Source organism: Prionailurus viverrinus, chromosome B2 (assembly GCF_022837055.1).
Source record: "Prionailurus viverrinus isolate Anna chromosome B2, UM_Priviv_1.0, whole genome shotgun sequence".
NCBI lineage: Eukaryota > Metazoa > Chordata > Mammalia > Carnivora > Felidae > Prionailurus > Prionailurus viverrinus.
In genome coordinates, this window is record NC_062565.1 from 119,095,020 (window position 1) to 119,116,235 (window position 21,216).

The window sequence follows — 21,216 nt, forward strand, 5'->3', positions numbered from 1 at the left end:
AGAGACAGAGACAAAAACACTAGTAGAAGCCTGGATTCCTCATGGGTTCAGGTGCTGTATCTGGGCCCTTACTGGTACCACTTCAGTTCTTTAGATTTCCATTTAGGCTGATGTCTTTGCCTTGAAAAATTACTCACATTACATACAATTATATAAGTAAAGAAAATGTATACATTTCATCTTGAAAATAGACCTCATATTCCTTATAAGCTCCGTTGGGTATTGGGAAAACTGTAGGCATACCCAGTAAATGCAGTGTAATCCAATTATAGCTGGCGCACAGGGGTGCAAGAACACCTGGCTCCAGGTGTCCCAAACAGACCAGGTTGGGCCACTCGCATCTGACAAAGTCCAAAGGCAGACAGATGAGTGGTGGTAACACAAGGAAAAAGTTTATTTCAGTGAGGCCAACACCAGGATGACAGCGGACTAGTGTCTCAGACTTTCTCCAAAGTGCCAAAAATACTACCAGGTTCGTATAAGGAAAATGTGGGACGAAGGTGGGTGGGTGCGTGCAGGTAGACAGTGAACGTTTACTCCATCATTGTCTTGGAGTAAATCATGGGCAGGGTCTTGCTGGCTCTGGGCAGTCCTTGTTGCCTAAGGGGGCAGTTTCTGTTCCCATCAGGGGATGCTTTGCCTTCAGAGTCTTCTGCCTGAGGGAAGTGACGGCAGAAAAGAAGAACCCAACTAAAAAGTTTGAGGTCAAAATGGAGGCAGCCGAAGTCCTCTTTCAAAATGATTTAAAGAGTCTCTGCAGATAACTCATAAACTATGGATGACTTAGTATTTTATATTTTGGATTAGCTCCCACTCACTGTTTTCTCCAAAATGCTGTCTGAGAATTTAGAGGGCTTATGGCAATTCAGGGTCCTTCTGGCATCCACTGCTGAAACATGAAGCTAATTTAGCTCCGTCTGTTCTGTCTGGTTTAGTTAACCTGGTAAGCCCTACCTACCAATCCATATCTTCAGCTTTGTTCTTGCTGTGGTCCTCTGATATTTGTGTCTCTTATTCTAGTGGTACATTCCTCAGTTTCAGGGTCTCTTTTTCCTAAAGATGGTGATGTCTTCCACCAAACATCTAACCAACTGCTGGCTCATTTCTGAATAGCCTTTGGGTGCATTCAGCAGAAATTGTGGGATCCCATTCTATACCACATAGAAACTGAGGATGGCCTGAGAGAGCCAAATGCAGGCCCACTCTACTTATCTCAGTAGGTGATGGGGGTCACCTGTGAGATGACCTCTCCTATACTCCCAAATGGAAAGTGGGCAATGGTCCCTGCCCTCGAGTCCTCTCTCCTGGCTCCTCCTCCTAAGACTTTGGCCATGGAGGAAGCATAACAGTATGTCTCACCACGGACTTGCTTTCCTTTTCCTTTCTTCTTCTTCTCACAAGTTACCAGAATCAGAAAGCGTGGGCTATCTGCCCTTCCTTCTTTCCAACATCCTTTTATATCATATACTATGCCTTCTACTGGTCCTAATCAACCTCTTCCCTTCCCTGGGACTATGGGAGCTGATGGGACCTGAGGTGAAGGAGAAATCAGTCTCCTGATAAAGGAAGTATCAGGATCAAAAGCTATATATAAGAATGAATGAAATGAGTTCTTATTGCTGGAGAACCAAAAGACTGAGTTACCAGGATACACAACAGTATCCAGAAGATTATTATAGATCTGTAAAGACACACACACACACACACACTCCAAGACCCTTTAGATCACTAGCTCTGCTTTATTTAGATTTGAAATATGGCTGTGCTCCTTGTTAACTAGAGTCTTTGTTATAAGAAGTTCAATAAAAATATCATAAGGTGAAGCTTCTCAGTGCTTTGAAATGTGCATTTCTTCTTCTGAGACTGCTTCACATCAGTCTTGGCTAGGCTTTCTGCCAGTGTTTTGTTGCAATTACTTGACTCCTGTAGATTAGATAATGACCTCAGCTTCTTCACTGAAGAGAGACAAAAGATTCAAAAATATGCTCTGAAAGATCTTTATAGCTACATTGCTTTGTGATCCTACAAAGGCTGAATCTGGGGGAAAGTGGGAGAAAGGAGAAAATCGTCTTTCAATTCTCACTTTCATCTTCTCCACAGTTTTTTTTTTTTTCTGAATGAATCTGGTCAACCTTCATCTAACTTGGAAAAACTTTAAATGCTTTTCTCAGTTTTTCTTCCCAGTCCTGTCGTATTAAGGAAGTTATTTAACCCCTCAAGTGTAAAACGATGATTATAATAGTGTGTATGGCAAAGGTTGATGTGAAGGTTTGAACAGAAATAGAAAAGCCTTTAAAATCCCAGAGGGACTCCAGACACCAATGGTACCAGGACTGTTCGGGCAGGGTTTCTTGCTAGAATCCCCAAACCAGACCTTGTAGGAGTTCCTCACTTTGCTTGCTCTATGGGTTTTTTTTTTAACTTTTATAATGTTTATTTATTTTTGAGAGAGAGAGAGAGCTGAGAAGGGGCAGAGACAGAGGGAGACACAGAATCTGAAGCAGGCTCCAGGCTCTGAGCTGTAAGCACAGAGCCAGACGCAGGGCTCAAACCCATGAACTGTGAGATCATGACCTGAGCCAAAGTCTGGCGCTCAACCGACTGAGCCACCCAGGCACCCATACTTTATGAGTTTCTTAAATAATCTTCCCTGATCAGGAAGTCGAGTATGGTGAGATGAAAAGGTTTAAAATCGGTTGATCAGTATCCTGAGAAGCATGAGTTGGGAAAGGGAGAAGATTTGAATTGGGATATGGAGGACAACCTCCTTCCAGGGTTCTCACCAGTGCTTTGAGCTAGAGCAAGTCACATGGCCTCCCTGAGCTCTAGTTCCGAAGTGCAAACAGTAACCCTGCTCTTCCTGGGAAGATCGTTGCAAGGGAATAGACAGAAAACAAAACAAAACAAAAGCAAACAAAAACACAATAAAACAACCCCCCCACCCCCCGATCACCTGAATGGTGAATGAACATGTCGGACAATAACCAACTGCACTAATAAGTATGGAAATACAACAGTAAAACAACAAGGTATGATTCCAATTGCAAAGATTTTGAAGTATGACTATATTGAATACTGGTCAATAAATGAGGAGATAGGAATTTATAGTCACTGTTACAGAGTTTCATTGACATGATTCCCATGGGAATACATTTGTTTATATTTAGGAAATTTAAAAATGTATCCTCTTACAACCTAAAAATTCTACTTCATGTGTATTCTAGAAATATCTTTTATGTACAAACACAAAGAAACCTGTATGAGGATATTCATTTGAATACTTCTCATAATAACAAAAATTGGAAACTCCAAATATATGGAAAGGAGGATAGATAAATATTCATATAACTAAATACTACACAGCAGGTAGAAGGAATGAATGCGATTATATATAGTATCTATAAAATAATGTACTTTGACATGGATAAATTTTTTTAAGTATTTTTTAAAATGTAGTTTTGAGAGAGAGAGAAAGCACAAGTGGGAGCAGAAAGAGGGAAGGAGAGAGAATCCCAAGCAGGATCTGCACTTTCAGCCCAGAGCCCAAAGTGGGGCTTGAACCCACAAACTGCAAGATCATGACCTGTGCCGAAGTCGGATACTTACACAACCGAGCCACCCAGGTGCCCCAACACGGATAAATTTTAAAAACCTAAAGTTATTGTCCAACTATAGGCATAAAGTACTATTTACGTAAGTTAGAAACACTATTTCTTACAAAACAATACTATATATTATTTATACTATTAATGGATATATATATATATACATATATGTGTATAAACTAAAACGTATATGCATGTACACACAGATACACACACACAGCTGAAAAACGGACTGTGAATACATATATACAAATGAAACGATAATAGTAATGGTTGACTCTGGGGTGAAAGAGGGTAAAGAGACTGGAAATGGGGATAAAGCAGATTTCAAGTATATTGTAATGTTTTCTTCCTTTGATAAGAAAGAAAAGCAAATACGAGCATATGTTAACAGTTCTCAATTCTGTACTTGGCCGCATTTTTAATTTTCTTAAAATAAAGATTATCATTATTCTTGACTCATACTTAGTAGTCATTATTATGACTTCGAACAGATTTATGAAATCAAAGAAAAATAATTCAAATGAACCCCGCATTTATGTAATTAATTTATAGAAGCAACGTAAATTCAATCTCAAAGGCTTCCCACTGGCAGATTTTCAGGAAGGAGAAACAAGAAGGAAGGCACAGGAACAGGTGGGGGCGCTGGCCGTTCCCCACGATGACGTCACAAAGAGCACGGGCCCAACCTCCCCCCATGCTTCTTTCACAGACTTAAAACTGCTCATTCTATTCCTTTGTGATGTCTTTTAGGCCTCCTTTCTCTTTCAAGACCACTTTGGATGATCACATTACAGTGACCTTATCTGGATAAAGATGCTGAGTTGGGGGGGGGGACCCAGATTGGCTTTGCACCCCACACATCCCTGGATATAGACTGAAAAACCACCTACTCTGCCGCCCCAGCTAAACAAACCTCATATTTATTTTCTTACGAAATAAGCTTGCAGTACTCCCTAGTTTACATATTTGTCAGCCATTCTGCAGAGTTTGAATGGCATCACTCAAGGATTTGTTATTAAATGAGAGAAATATTGAGGCTAAGCATAAAAGAAAAACAGCAATTTCAATAGGTCAGTCATCACCCTTATTAGGCCATGGGGCTTTCCAAAGTGAATTTTCAACCAGAGCTGTCTTTTTAAAAACATGTTTATTTATTTATTTTGAGAGAGAGTACAAGCAGGGGAGGGGCAGAGCCTGATGCAGAGCTCCATCTCAGGAACCATGAGACCCTGACCTGTGAGCTGAAATTAAGAGTCAAATGCTTAACTGTGAGATCATAACCTGAGCCGAAGTCAAGAGTCAGATGCTTAACTAACTGAGCCAGGAGGCACCCATGGTCAAAGCTGTCTTTTAGTCCATCAATTATTAAGTAGATCAAGGAAAGGAGAGAGATCAACATTCCAGAGGAGTAGGTGGACCTGAAGTTTCCTCGTCCCTCAAACACAGCAGTGTTGAGGACAGAGGCCTTGGAATTCCAAGAGTCTGGGCTGCAGAGTGACAGAGACATCTCCTGGGGCCCACGGAGACGACTTGGCAGGCCATGGGTGCGTGATTGCGAGCTGGGAGAGATAAAATGGGTGGCGTAGGCACAGAGAGGAGGGATGCCCTTCTGCAGAGAGATGAAAGGAAGAGAAAGAGAGGCTGTGGAGTGTAGCATTGAATTTGGAGAAGAGAAAAACCACGGACCGGGGATCGGAAAGTAAGGAGAAAGATCCAATTTCTAACCGCGGGGCTTTCTCTGGACTGGGGCCGGCAGCCCTGTTCGTGTGCCTGGGAAGGAGGGGAACCAGCCCCGGGCTCCGTAATTAGTTCAGAGGTGCAGTCCGCAGTGGGAAAAAGCAACCGCCTCCCTTGAGTGCTGTGGGATGAAGGCATATGGCCCTTTCAAGGACAAAGGACCCTGCTTGCACCCGCCAGCCAGAGGCCCTTTATCGGTGGGGCAGAGCAGCACTTCCCCAGAACCAGGGCGCACAGAGAGGGACCCTATAAGACATAGGGGTTTGGATCCCAGCTGAGTGCCTGGGAAGCATGGGAGACTGGAATGAGAGAGAGAGAAAAAAAAAAAGGCCTGCTCGCTCCTGTGCAGCACTGTGAGGACGGCCTGAACAGAGTGGGTTGGGACACCCTGTCTGGGGAGGAGAGTCTGAGGTGTCACCATTTTTCTTCCAATCACCAACAAGGTGGATTTCAGGGAAAGGACAAGGGGCCCACAGTGGAGGCAGGACGCGCCTACACCAAACCAAGCCCTTCTGAGCCTGGTAACTGTGTGTCTACAGGAACTAGATTGACACTGACCAACCAGATAGCCCCTCCTGCAGGTCAGAGCAGCCACCGGTTCCAAGGCTTTGCAAATATTATATATATGCAAATATAATATATATATGAAAATATAATATATATGCTCTTTTTCCTTTTATTTCTTCCCTTCTCTAGTCTGGTTATTCTGGTTGTTGGTTTGTTTAAGCAAACATATTTAATCTATTCTCTTTACCCCTGTACTGTATCTCCTTCTTCTTTATTTTCCTCTCTCTCTTTCTCTCTCTGGATTAAGCCACATGGTATCTCTGACAGGTCAATATTCTTTTCTTTTGTTTTTCCCTGCCCCTGTTATTTCTCTCTTTGTATGGGATAAGGCTTCTTCCACCACCACCACCACCTCCCTGCCTTTATTTTTTTTTCCCCCCAGGGTTGCTTCAACAAATAAATCAAAGTACACCTGATGGAGGGTCCAAACAACCACTATGAGTAGGGAGACAAAGCCACCAGAGACAAAACAACAGAGAGCATGTTACACACTCCAAAAACAACTACTGAAGGGCCAGGCCTGGGACAATCTATGACCTCTTTTTAATATAGTATTGCTCACAGGTGCAGGACACATAACAAGCTTTTAAAACACATAAGGGACAGAAAACTAGCCAAAATGATGAAATGAAAGAATTCTCCTCAAAAGAATTTCCAGGAAGAAATGACAGCTAAAGAATTACTCAAAATAGATATAAAAATATATCTGATCAAGAATTTAGTATAATAGTCATAAGATTAATTGCTGGGCTTGAAAAAAACCATAGAAGACAGCAAAGAATCTATTACTGCAGAGGTCAAGGAACTAAAAAATAGTCGTGACAAATTAAGAAATGTAAATGAGGTGCAAAATAAACTAGATGTGGTGACAGTGAGGATGGAAGAGGCAGAGGGAAGAATAAGTGAAACAGAAGATCAAATCATGGAAAATGATGAAGCCTAGAAAAAGAGAGATAAAAAAATACTAGCCTATGAGGGGAGAATTAGAGAACTAAGTGATTCAATGAAAATAATAATATCTGTATCATAGGTGTTCCAGAAGAAGAAGAAGAGAGAGAAAGGGGCAGAAGGCTTACTTGAATAAATTGTAACTGAAAACTTCCCTAATCTGGGGAAGGAAGCAGACATCCAAATCCAAGAAGGCACAGAGAACTACCTTGAGACGTGACAGGAATGGGTCTTCTCCATGGCATATCATAGTGAAACTGGAAAAATACAAAGACAAAGAGAGATTCGAAAGCAGCTAGAGACAAACAGGCCTTAACCTACAAGGGTAAACACATAAGGGTAGTAGCAGACCTGTCCACTGGCACTTGGCAGGCCAGAAGGGAGTGGCAGTAGATATTCAATGTGATGAATAGGAAAGATATGCAGCCAAGACTCCTTTATTCAGCAAGGCTGTCATTCAGAATAGAAGGAGAGATAAAGGTTTTCCCAGAAAAACAGAAACTGAAAGAGTTCATGACCACTAAACCAGCCCTGCAAGAGAGCCTAAGGGGGACTCTGTGAGTGGAATGCTGCAACAACTACAAAGGACCAGAGACATCACCACAAGCATGAAATATACAGATAACACAATGGCACTAAATCCATATCTTTCAATAATAATGCTGAATTTAAATGGACTAAATGCTCCAATCAAAAGACATAGCATATCAGAATGGATAAAAAACCAAGATCCATCGTTATGCTGTCTATAAGACACCCATTTTTAGACCTGAGGACACCTTCAGATTGAAAGTGCAGGGATTGAGAACCATCTATCATGCTACTGGAAGTCAAAAGAAAGCTGGAGTAGCCATACTTCTATCAGAAAACTAGATTTTAAACTAAAGGCTTTAACAAGAGATGAAGAAGGGCATTATATCATAATTATAGGGTCTATCCATCAAGAAGAGCTAACAATTGTAAATGTTTATGCCTCCAATTTGAAAGAACCTAGATATATACATCAGTTAATCACAAACATAAACAATCTTGTTGATAAGAATATAGTAATTCCAGACGACTTTAATACTCCACTTATAGCAATGGACAGATCATCTAGGCATAAAGTCAATAAAGAAACAATTGCCCTGAATGATACATGGACCCGATGGACTTGACAGATATATTCAGAACTTTCCATCCAAAAGCAGCAGAATACACATTCTTCTTGAGTGCACATAGAACATTCTCCAAGATAGATCACACACTGGGTCACAAAACAGCCCTCAATAAATCTAAAAGAATTTAGATTATACCATGCACATTTTCAGATCACAATGCTATGAAACTTGAAATCAACCACAGGAAACCTCCAAATGCATGGAGGTTAAAGAACATCCTACTAAAGAATGAATGGGTCAACCAGGCAACTAAAGAAGAAATTAAAAAATATATGGAAGTGAATGAAAATGAAAGCATGACAGTCCAAACCCTGTGGGATGCAGTCCTAAGAGGAAAATACATTGCAATCCAGGCCAATCTCAAGAAACAAGAAAAATCTCAAATACAAAATCTAATAACACACCTAAAGGAACTAGAAGAAGAATGGAAGAAACCTTAAGGCCAGAAGCAGAAGAGAAATAATAAAGAGTAGAGCAGAAATAAATAATATAGAATAAAAAAAAACCAGTGGAACAGATCAATGAATCTAAGAGCTGGTTTTTGAAAAAATAAACAAAATTGATAAACTCCTAGCCAGACTTCTCAAAAAGAAAAGAGAAAGGGCCCAATAGATAAAGTCACAAATGAAAGAGGACAGATCACAACTAACACCACAGAAATACAAATAATTATCAGAGAATACTATGAAAAATTATATGCCAGCAAACTGGACAACCTGGAAGAAATGGACAAATTCCTACACACCTACATACTACCAAAATTCAAAGGGAAAGAAGTAGAAAATTTGAACAGACCCATAACTAGCAAAAAAGTTGAATCAGTTATCAAAAATCTCCCAACAAATAAGAGTCCTGGGCCAGATGGCTTCCCAGGGGAATTCTATCAGACATTTAAAGCAGAGTTAATACCTATCCTCCTCAAGTTCCAAAAAATCAAAATGGAAGGAAAGCTTCTGGACTCATTCTATGAAGGCAGCACTACCTTGATTCCCAAACCAGACAGAGACCCCACAAAAAAGGAGAACCATAGACCAATATCCTTGATGAACATGGATGTGAAAATTCTCAACAAGATACTAGCAAATTGACTTCAACAGTATGTCAAAAGAATTACTCACCACGATCAAGTGGGATTCATTCGTGAGCTGCAGGGCAGTTTCAATATTTGCAAATCAATCAGTGTGATACATCACATTAATAGAAGAAAGGATAAGAACCATATGATACTGTCAATACATGCAGAAAAAGAATTTCACAAAATATAGCATGCTTTCTTAATAAAAACCCTCAAGAAATTCTGACTAGAAGGAACATATCTTAATATTATAAAAGCCATATATGAAAATCCCACAGCTAATATCATCCTTAATGGGGAAAAACTGAGAGCTTTCCCCCTGAGGTCAGGAACATGACAAGGATGTCTACCCTCACCACTATTGTTTAAATTTTTTAAAATGTTTATTTATTTAAAAGAGAGAGAGAGCGAGTGAGCAAAGGCACAAGTGGAGGAGGGGCAGAGAGAGAGGGAGACACAGAATCTGAAGCAGGTTCCAGGCTCTAAGCTGTCAGCACAGAGCCGGACATGGGGCTTGAACTCATGAATCCTGAGATCATGACCAGAGCTGAACTCAGATGCTTAACCAACTGAGCTAGATCATACCATGCACAGGCACCCCCTGACCACTGTTGTTTAACATAGTGTTGGAAGTCCTAGTCTTAGCAATCAGACAACAAAATGAAATCAAAGGCACCCAAAATGGCAAAGAAGTCAAACATTCACCTTTCACAGATGACATGATACTTTACATCTAAAACCTGAAAGACTCCACCAAAACACTGATAGAACTGATACATGAATTCAGCAAAGTTGCAGGATACATAATCAGTGCATGGAAATTGGTTGCATTTCTATACACCAATAATGAAGCGACAGAAAGAGAAATCAAGAAATTGATCCCATTTACAATTGCACCAAGAACCATAAAATACCTAAGAATAAACCTAACCAAAAATGTGAAAGGTCTGTATGCTGAAAACTGTAGAAAACTTATGAAAGAAATTGAAGACACAAAGAAATGGAAAAACATTCCATTCTCATGGATTGGAAGAACAAATCCATTCTTCTGGATTGGAATGAAGAACATTCAATGCAATCCCAACCAAAATTACACAAGCATTCTTCTCAAAGCTAGAACAAACAATCCTAAAATTTGTACGGAACCACAAAAGACCCTGAATAGCCAAAGTAATGTTGAAAAAGAAAACCAAAGCGTGAGGCATCACAATCCCAGACTTTAGCTTCTACTGCCAAGCTATAATCATCAAGACAGTATGGTATTAGCACAAAAACAGACACATAGACCAATGGAATATAATAGAGAACCCAGAATTGGACCCATGAGTGTATGGCCAACTAATCTTTGACAAAGGAGGAAAGAGTATCCAATGGAAAAAAGACAGTTTCTTTAGCAAACGGTGCTGGGAGAACTGGACAGCAACATGCAGAAGAATGAAACTGGACCACTTTCTTACACCATACACAAAAATAAACTCAAAATGGATGAAAGACCTAAATGTGAGTCAGCAAACCATCAAAACCCTAGAGAAGAAAACAGGCAACAACCTCTTTGACCTTAGCTGCAGCAATTTCTTGCTTGACACGTTTCCAAAGGCAAGGGAATTAAAAGCAAAAGTGAACTACTGGGACCTCATCAAGATAAAAACTTTTGCACTGCAAAGGAAACAATCAACAAAACTAAAAAGCAACTGACGGAATGGGAGAAGATATTTGCAAATGACATATCAGATAAAGGGTTAGTATCCAAAATCTATAAAGAACTTATCAAGGTCAACACCCAAAAAACCAATAATCCAGTGAAGAAATGGGCAGAAGACATGAATAGACACTTCTCCAAAGCAGACATCCAGGTGGCCAAGAGACACATGAGAAGGTGCTCAACATCACGCATTATCAGGGAAATACAAATCAAAGCCACATTGAGAAACCACCTCACACCAGTCACAGTGGCTAAAATTAAAACTCGGGAAACAACAGATGCTGGTGAGGATGTGGAGAAATAGGAAACCTCTTGTACTTGCCTGGGAATGCTTGCATGCAGCAATGTGGATGGAACTGGAGGTTATTATGCTAAGTGAAATAAGTCAGTCAGGGAAAGATAGATATCATATGTTTTCATTCATATGTGGAATTTGAGAAAATTAACAGAAGACCATGGGGGGAGGGAAGGGGGAAAAACAGAAACAGAGAGGAAGGGAGGCAAACCATAAGAGACTCTTAAACACAGAGAACAAAATGAGGGTTGATGGGGGGTGGGCAGGGGAGAGGGGAAAATGGGTGATGGACATTGAGAAGGACACTTGTTGGGATGAGCACTGGGTGTTGTATGTATGTGATGAATCACGGGACTCTACCCCTAAACCAAGAGCACACTGTATACACTGTATGTTAGCCAACTTGACAATAAATTATATTGAAAAATTAAATAGATCAAGGAAAGAGCACTAAAAAAGAGTAAGGTAAGATATTTTGAGGCATTTTAAGTTCTTGAGCTTTCTATTTTCAGTTAGGAGTGATATTAAGGGACTGGAGGAGTCTGGGGAGAAAACAAACTAAAGTCACCATGACAAGTAAAATGATGCAGGCTTCCAGACTTCCCAGAAATCACTGAACTAATGATCCAAATTAACTGTGGCCCAAAGGGACATTTTGGAAAGAAATATCCTTGACCTATAAAGAAACAGATAAGAGATTAAAAAATAATAATAATCAGAATAAATATTCATAATTGTAGTAATGGTTTCTGCATTAAGCCTTCGTTTTTTGAGTTACTCATTGATTCAGTCTTGGGGTACATTATGATTCAACTCAGCATTTTCCCCTTATTTGTCTGAGATACACACAAAAAATGAATTTCATATGTAAAAATGCTATTTCACAGTTGCCATTCACATTGGTATCAATGGTTTGAATTTTATTAATTGCATCTGTAGCATACCAGCTGCAATTATGCTCATTGCTCTTAGGAATGAAAACTGGAATGTGTGCTACAATATTATTGGATAACTTGAATTTGTTAGAATTTTGTAGAATTTGTTTCTGAAAGAAATCATTGTCCAAAGCTGGTAGTTTATAACTTGTAACCCATTACTGGTGTCACACATCAGAACTGATCATTAAAAGGCAGTTTCCATCAATAAGAGATTAGTAAAACTTGATTTAGATTTCTGATTGACAGTCTCAGGTTTTGAAGCAAGTAAGGGAAATTTCAAAAGAGTAAGAATCATCTTACAAAGACTTGTTTGCAACTACATTCTAGAAAGAAAATGTAGCTACTAAAATAATTTTAAAAATCAGGTAAAGAACTAAGATGGTTTGATGAGAAACACACTAAGCTTCTTAACACATAATCTGGAAAACATTTATGAGAGGACATAGGATGAACTAGAATTAGTAAACAGTATGGGAAAACTTTAACCTTGTTAATAGTTCAAAAACTGCAATGAAAATAACAAGGAGCTACCCCATTTACAGCCTTGAAATTAGCAATTTAAAAAAAGAGTTAAAAGAGAGATGTCCAGGTGGCTCAGTCAGTTAAATGTTTGACTTTGGCTCAGGTCATGATCTCACAGTTAGTGCCTTTGAGCCCCATATCTAGCTCCACACTGACAATGTGGAACCTGCTTGGGATTCTCTCTCTTTCCCTCCCTCTCCCCCAGTTTAACTTTCTCTCTTTCAAAAGTAAATAAACCAACTTAAAAAAAAGGTTAAAAGATAATTCTCTGTGTTTAGGTGGGTGCCACAAAATTACCATTTTCCTAGTTTACTCGAAACTTTGGGATAGCAATTTTGTAAATAAATATTTAGAGCCTCAAAAATACTCATAACTTTGGGCCCAGTAATTAATTTGCATTAGGCCATATTTGTGTAGATGTTTATCATAATATAACTTCCCATATGGTAAAAATTAAGAATTCATATAATTAAAAATTGGTAATAAACAATTTGGATTTGTTAAATAATCTTTGGCACACTAATAATATGGTGAAGGGAAGGAAAAATTCTTTCTCTACTCTTCAAGATTCTTCCAGCTAGACTGGGAATTAAATTTACATGAAACAGATTAATAGGAGAAAAAAAACTCAAAGTTTTATTATGTGCACATGGAGGACCAATAATGAAACAGACCTGAAGAAACGACCAAGGCAGGCAGTTTTTATACCTTTTGAGACAAAATGACAATAAATCCATGAGGAAATTGACAGGACAAAGAAAACGTAACTTTGGGAGCTTTAATTAATAAGGAATTCTAAACAGAATTTGGGCTGAGGTAGTGAATTAGTAGAAAGTAACAAGGGCTGTTTATACAGCCTCCTTTGCCCTCAATTTCCCATCTCTGGTGATAAGAATGTCTCTTTGCCTCCTGGTACAAGAGCAACTTTCACATGGAAGAGTTATTTCCTGCTTTCAAGGGGACAAAGGAGGGTCTGTCTGAGTGTCCTTCTTGCATAGGCTACAATTAAAAAAAAATCAATATGCCAAAGTGGCACATATTGGGGCAGCCTGATCTTGGCCCCTAGAATGGTCTATGTAGCCATTAAAATGATACCTATTGAAAACTAGGTAATTAATTAAACATAATACTAAAGTAATATAAAGTGCAAAAATTATATCTACATCTGGATAGATAAAATTGCTACAATTTAGATCAAAAGGCATAAAAAGTTAGGCATAGAAAAAACAATGGAAGAAAACATGTTAAAAAAAATTAGCTAGCACTGAGAAGGTGAAATATGTGCCCTGCCAGTTATCAGGCTGAGCTAACAGGCACAGATCAAGATCAAGCCAGCTGCTAAGTTAACAGGAAACGATATTTCTCCCAAGGCCATGCTATGGCTATATAAAGTGTCATAAACAGCTCCTTATTTAAGGGACTCTGTCTCTTACTCACTGAGAAATCTTGTTTTCTAATATCTAGACTGTCAAAAGTTTGCTCTTTGGAATCATAAGAATAAGAGTGAAGTACACCACCCTTTTGGTTGGGAGGATTTCCAGTCCTTTGGCACAGAGAAGCAGCCTTGATTTCCAACCCATGTACAGAAATTCAGGCAAGGGACTTCTGGACGCATCATTTCACATCTAGCTCAACTTTGTGGTTTCCCAGGAAAAAGGATTCTGGGTCCCTTTCGCAGTCCAGACTTCATGTTGACTCTTTTATCCCCAGTCCTGCTTTGCCCTGAGCCTGTCAAAGACTGTTTCTCTTAAATCCTGCAATAACCCCCATTCTTTCTTTCTTCCATGAGACAGCCCATGGTTCCTCAGGTTTGTGGTCTTATTACAAAAAAGTCAACAAGAGTGATTTTTCAAACTGTAGCTTTGTCTGCTGATGCTCTTGGCTAATTGGGCTAGAAAATATCAACATGGTAATGGGGACTGTCTTCATGTGATAGGATTGTTCTATGTATGTTATACTTTTCCACATATTTCTCAATGAAAACTATTTCTGTCATAATGTGGAAAAGTTAGACACCAAGTTGACTAAAATTAATCACATGAGTCTCACACAAACACATCACAATACTAATCATAATTATATTTGGATGGTAAAATTATGGGCAATTTGTTTTTCCTTCCTTGAGCTTCTCTGTTTTCTTTTTTCTCTAAAATCATTATAAGCATGCTATGTTTTAAATAAATACATCAGTAATTCCTATTGCAAAATCTTTGACAAAAATTCTGCTTATTAACAAAATGAAATCTATGTGCCTTGATATTTACATGGCGGTGTGTGAGACTGAAATGACAAGTTCAGAGCGTGGCCATAGTGGGGAGAAAGAAGTGGTGCTTCTTCCAATAAAATGGTGGAAGTAGTAATCTCCATCAGCTCTGGCAAGCTAATTTGGCCTCTTTCCTTTTTGGGCTCTAGTAATCTGGAAGCTATGGTTTTGTCTTGACTTTTGGGGAGCACGGTTTATGTTAGGGACTTAGCAAGTCTTTAGGAATACTGAGGTACAGTCAGGTTCTTCAACTTCCCTTAATGTTCTAAAGATTTAGTAACATCCCATCTGATGACTAAGGCCTAAGAGATGTCATTCTACTCTTTTGAACACACACCAGAAATGAACATTTTTATAAGTTCTCTTGTCAGTCTCACTCATTGTGTGGCTTTATTCAAGTCCATCTTCTGGCATTGTGCAGTGTTTCTGAGGGTCTTTTGAGATCCTCAGTTGAAATGAAATGCTATGTGGAGGAAGAGGTTAAAGGAAAAATTTCAGAAATTGTGCTAGGATATATAGGACGTAAAATTTTCCACTTAAATCATTTTTTAAGTGTATAATTTAGTGTCACTAATTGCCATCACACTGTTGTGTAACCATCACAGCTATGTGTTTCCAAAATTTTTTTTTAAGTTTAGTTTTCTATTATTTATTTTGAGAGAGTGAGAGCAAGCAGGGGAGGGGCAGAGAGAGAGGGAGAGACAGAATCCCAAGCAGGCTTCACATTGTCAGTGCAGAGCCTGACTCAGGACTTGATCCCATGAACGGGGAGCTCACGACATGAGCCGAAATCAAGTTAGATGCTTAACTGACTGAGTCACCCAGGTGCCCCTCCAAAACTCTTTTAGCATCCCAAACAGAAACTCTGTCCCCATGTAGCAAGACTTTTCATCTCTCCTTCCCTCTTAACCCATGGTAACCTCGAATCTACCTGCTGTCTCTGTGCATTTGCCTATTTTAGTTGCCTGTTTATGCCTGGCTTATTTCACGCAGCATTATGTTCTCAAGGTTCGTCACTGCTTCATTCCTTTTTAGCGTTAAATAATATTCCATTGTATGTATATACTTCATTTTATCCATTCGTCTGTTGACAGACACATGGGTTGTTTCCACCTTTTGGCTATTGTGAAAAATGCTGCTCTGAGCATTGGTGTACATGCATCTGTTTGAATCCCTGTTTTCAATTCTTTTGGATATATTTCGATGAGTGGGCTTGAGGGAATCAGATGGTAATTCTATGCTTAACTTTTTGTGGAGCTGCCACACTGTTTCCCACAGTGACTGCACCATTTCTTATTTTATCAGCATTTTATTGGGGTTCTAATTTAGAGGTGGAGGTAAATTTGGAACCTGATTTTCAATCCCAACTCCTCTAAAGGATGTGGTTTATTGTTAAACCTAATGCTCGCTCGTGGCTTGCCTTATTCTATGATATGCTGTGTTTTTTCTCTTTCTTCTATTGAATTACAAATGTCAACCATATCTGAGGACAGATAAAGAGATTAATTAATCACTTGCCTTCACATCTATGCTTGCATATTACACTTTGAGTAATTACTCTGGTGTTTGAATAGCTAGAATCTTTTGGCTGGATGTCAAGATGGACCTTCCTCATGCTTAATTCAAAATTTACAAATAAGATTACAGTGATATATAGTGTAATTATATGTATTATTATATACTATGTAATTATATATTTAATATATCATAAATTATACTATTATATTAAATAATTACATATTTAATATACTTAATATATTTTATAATTAAATGCTGTTATATAGCATATAATTTTATTATATTACATTATAATAAAAGTAGCCTAGAAATAAAGGTGACTTTTATACCATATGTGATGAGATATTGTTATGTCATTCTTTTGGGTAAAAAATGTGGAAAAAAATTCCCACTTTGATCCAATACATATATTTAATTAATCAATTGAATTAATTGCTCAATTATTTGGAAAGATTTATGCTTTAAGATTACCTAACCTTGGTTCCAAATGGAAGTACAGGTCATATATACCCACTTTCTTAAAAAGCATACTGATCCTTCCAGATGGTAGCTCTCTATTTTATTCTTAATTGTTACGGGCATTTGGCAGTGGAATGTCTCAAGTGTTGAATTTAGTAAACTCAAATGCCATACAATCTTAACTGGATGTCTAAGAAGCATGCCATATCTAAATACTGAAGATACCTGCTCTTTATTTTCTTGGTTATTACTATCTGGTCATCCTGGTTTTGTGAGCTTTTAGGAAGGATACTGGTAAGCTTCATGTTTCTCATGCACTGGCTTCTCTGGAGAATTGTGACGTTTCAAACACTGAATTGCCTGGAAGAAATCAGCATCCACATTCTCTCACACTGCCATTCCAAAGGCAAAGTGTCAGAAATCTTCCATTTCTCCCTCCCGGTTTACCTTCCTCCTGTTCTCTGCCTGTTCTCAACCTCTGTATGCTATTTCTGTAGGTTCCCAAACTTCTGGCTTCTGATTAGGTTGGGTCAAGGAGGAAAAGGGGGAGTCATCATGGACATCAGAGAGAGAAGAGTGAGGGCACTTGTCAGTTCCCTACTTAGGCAGTTTGCCTCAGGCTGGCTAGTACCTTCATCAAAAGTCACTCTCCAGGGCACCTGGGTGGCTCAGTCTGTTGAGCATCCAACTTATGATCAGGTCATGATATCATAGCTCAGTTCAAGCCCTGTTTCCAGCTCTGTGCTGACAGCTTGGAGCCTGGAGCCTGCTTCCCATTCTGTGTGTCTGTCTCTCTCTGCCCCTCCCCTGCTCATGCTATCTCTCTCTCTCTCTCTCTCTCTCTCTCTCTCTTTCAAAAATAAGTAAACATTAAAAAAATTTTTTTTAAGTCACTCTCAGGGAGTTCTTTTCTAGACGATTCTCTCTGTTTCTGGCTTCTAGTATCTCCCATTCTATTACTAGACCCGGGTTCCTGCACAATTCCTTATGGTTCTTCCACTTTTGTAATGAGTTCCTTTGTAAATAAATTCTTCCTGAGTTAGTTTAACTTGACTGTCCATCTATTTTCTGTTGGGACCTTGAATTATACAGGCGAGAAAATGGTTTTGATATTGCTACTTCTTTAAATAAAGCTCACCCTGGCTAAACTAGCAATTTTTATCTTCGGTTGTGACAGTTCTGCGTGATGCTGTTTATTTCAATAGGTGTCATGAAATTCTCAAAACAGTTTCAATTGTAATTTGAACCAAAAACTTGACATTTAGCACCTTGTAACAGGTGGGAGTGAAGGAGTGTGATCGTTAAAGTCACTGGCTCAGTCATTCTTGAGTTGATAATTGGCCATTAAAAGAGGTACATTCCAGGAGGCTGGGCATGGGGCCAAGGAGTGGCAAACACACACGCTCAAGGACAAGGCAGGGGAAGACAATAGAACATATTGAATATTGTGAATTAGAGAATGGATGTTTTGCCTAATGGCATTCAAATTCAAATTGGTTTTTTTTTTTTAAATCTTGCAAAACTAGCACAACTAAGCTGTAATCTTCTGGATGCAAGAACAGGTGTCATCTTTTGGATGCAAGTTAAGCTGCAGTAAAAAGTGATGATGTATTTATCAATGACTGTAAGTCAAGCAACTGTATCTGAGGTGGGAGGGTCCTTCTGGGGTGCTGTAATAGCGTGCCAGGACTGCCATAACAAAATGCCACAGACTGGGTGGCTTAAACAACAGAAATTTCCTTTCTGACATTTCTGCAGGCTGGAAATCCAAGATGAAGGTTGTTGGCAAGTTTGATTTCTTCTGGCTGTCTTCTCACTGTGTCCTCACATGGTCTTTCCTCTGTGCAGGCACATGTGTGGTATCTCTGTGCATTCAAATTTTCTCCTCGTATAAGGACACCAGTCATACTGGATCAGGGCCCACCTTAACAACCTCATTTAACCTTAGTAATCCCTTTAAAAACGCTGCCTCCAAATACAGTCACATTCTGAGGTGTTGGGGGTTAGGGCTTCAACACAATTCAGCTCTTAACAGGTTCTGATATTCTATTTCTTGACTTGGGGGATGGTTTCAGAGGTATTAAATGTGTTTTATTTTTTAAGCTATATATTCAGGTGCTAGGCATCGTTATGATTTTTACATTATATCTCACAACTTTTAAGAGTTAAACTAATCAGCATACCGTGCTGGCCGAAAGAAGAGTTTGGGTCCACCCTTTCAGACTCCATAATAGCCTAATAACATTTATTTCCAAGAAGATTGTCAAAAATAAGGTATGTGCTCGGGCAAGGCAATTCATCTTCTTGGCACTGTTTTTCTTCCTTAAGAATGTTACAGTATGAAGTATTTCAGGATACTTATTTAGCATGCCTGGAACATAAACATTTTACTTGATTTTATTTTTGACCTCTTTTGAATATTAAAACTGTGTATGTGTGTAATGCTTAATACAAACTGTATGAGCTGTGTCTGTATAATCTCCACTCCCCTAAATCTGCAGGCATAAGACAGGCTGCCCTACTATGAATTATGCTTTGAACCGTCCACTGGGCTACAGATGACCTTGTGAAACTGATGGCTCTGGTAATGAAGTTGCTGTATTAAAAGAACAGCATTTCTAAAAACAGCTGCATATTACAATTCAGAAGGGAGAGAGGTGTTTTGTTTTCCATGTTCTCCTAGGAAAGAGGGTGTTCATCACAAAGCAGAAGTTTATCATTCCCACTGTGTGGCTGAGATAACCTAAAATGTAATTGGATTTTGCATTTTCTGTGCTTAGTAGGAAAGGTCACAAATTAGGTTGTGTAGTGTAACTTGAAAGGTACCAGAAACACTTTCTCCCTACAGGGGAGCTTATTTATCAATTGGCTATAGAATAAGAGATTCCCAACATTCCAGTTACTTCTCTGTTCATCCTCCAGTAATGTGCCAGGGAATGGAATACAAGATGAAACAGACACATTCCTGCCCTTCTGGAGCTCTCTGACTAGTGCGAGAATCAGATAGGTAAACTGTTAATTATAACACAACGCAGTGAAGTGATAATAGAAGTCTATACCAGGGAATATAGAATTAGAAGGGAATACTCAAGGAAGTTTGGAGGTCCAGGGAATTCTTCCCAGAAGTCCTTAAATGCAATGGAGGATTGATTAAAAGTTAATTAGGTTACAAGTCAGGTGACACTGTCCCAAAGAGATGGATTCACATTAAAATGTTACAGAGCCCTTAGCCATCTCAGGGTGTAGAACTATGGTCATTTCTATCTTCTAAAGGCAAAGATAGAAAATGTGGTTGGAGAGGTGAGAGAGAAAGGAACTTTCTGTTAAGAGTGATGATGTCATATTACTTTTAGATATATTAATCTGGCTGCTGTATGAAGAATGGACTTGAAGGAGTAAACAGAAGCCAGAGTGGCCAGTTGGGAGAGAGAATGAGAGTCTGGACTAAGGGGACAGCGATGGGGACAGATTCGTAAAATTGGCAGGATTTGTAAGTGAGCAAATGTAAAGGTGATGGAATAACCAAAGTCGAGTCTCCAAATGCTAGCTAGGATAACTTCATGAATGATAGCAGCACTAAGAGAACACAGGAAGGTTTGGGACAAGGTTGAGTTGATCTTTTCAGTCTGGGACTGGGTGAGTTTGTGATAATAGGGTGATACCTGTGAGTAGTGAGGCTTACACCTAGGAGAAGATCGAGAGAAGAACCTTCAATACAGGTAAAGGTTTGGAAGTTGTTAGCACACTGGTACCATTTGGAATCATGAAAGTAGATGAGGTCAGCCTTTCAAAATTATTGTGTAGAATAAATCAGTGAGCAAAGATGGGATCTGAGGAAATCTACTATTTAAAGGGTAGGCAGAAGAAGATAAGGCCAAAGAGGAAACAGGGAAGGAACTAAATATGAGAAAGAAAAGAACCAGGAAAGTCAAATGTAATGAAAGCCAAGAAAGTAGAGAGTTTCAAAGTAGAGAGAGCAATCAATATTGCCAAAATAGCATGCTAATTCAATATGAAAAAAATTGAGAAATGTCCACTGGGTTTGATAATTAAGTGATTATTTGTGACCTTAACTAAAGTGGTTCCAGCAGACTGATGGAAGAAAAAGCCCGAGTACCAATAAAGCATGCATTGAACAGGAGATGTGAGCTAAGCTAGAGTCTATTCTGCTCTTTTGAGATGTTCGGGGAGGAAGGGGAAGGGGCAGACTAATGGTAATCCAAGCAAAACACTGGGTCAGTGGAGGATATTTTTATGAACAATACTTGATGTGTTTATAGGCTGTGGAGAAAGAGCTACTGGACAGAGAGAAGAGGGGATGACTGAATAAGGACCATGAAGTAGCAGGAAAGGATGGACTCAGAAGAAAAGATGGAGAATATATCAGTTTCCTAAGGCCGCTGAAGCAAATGCCACAACTGAAT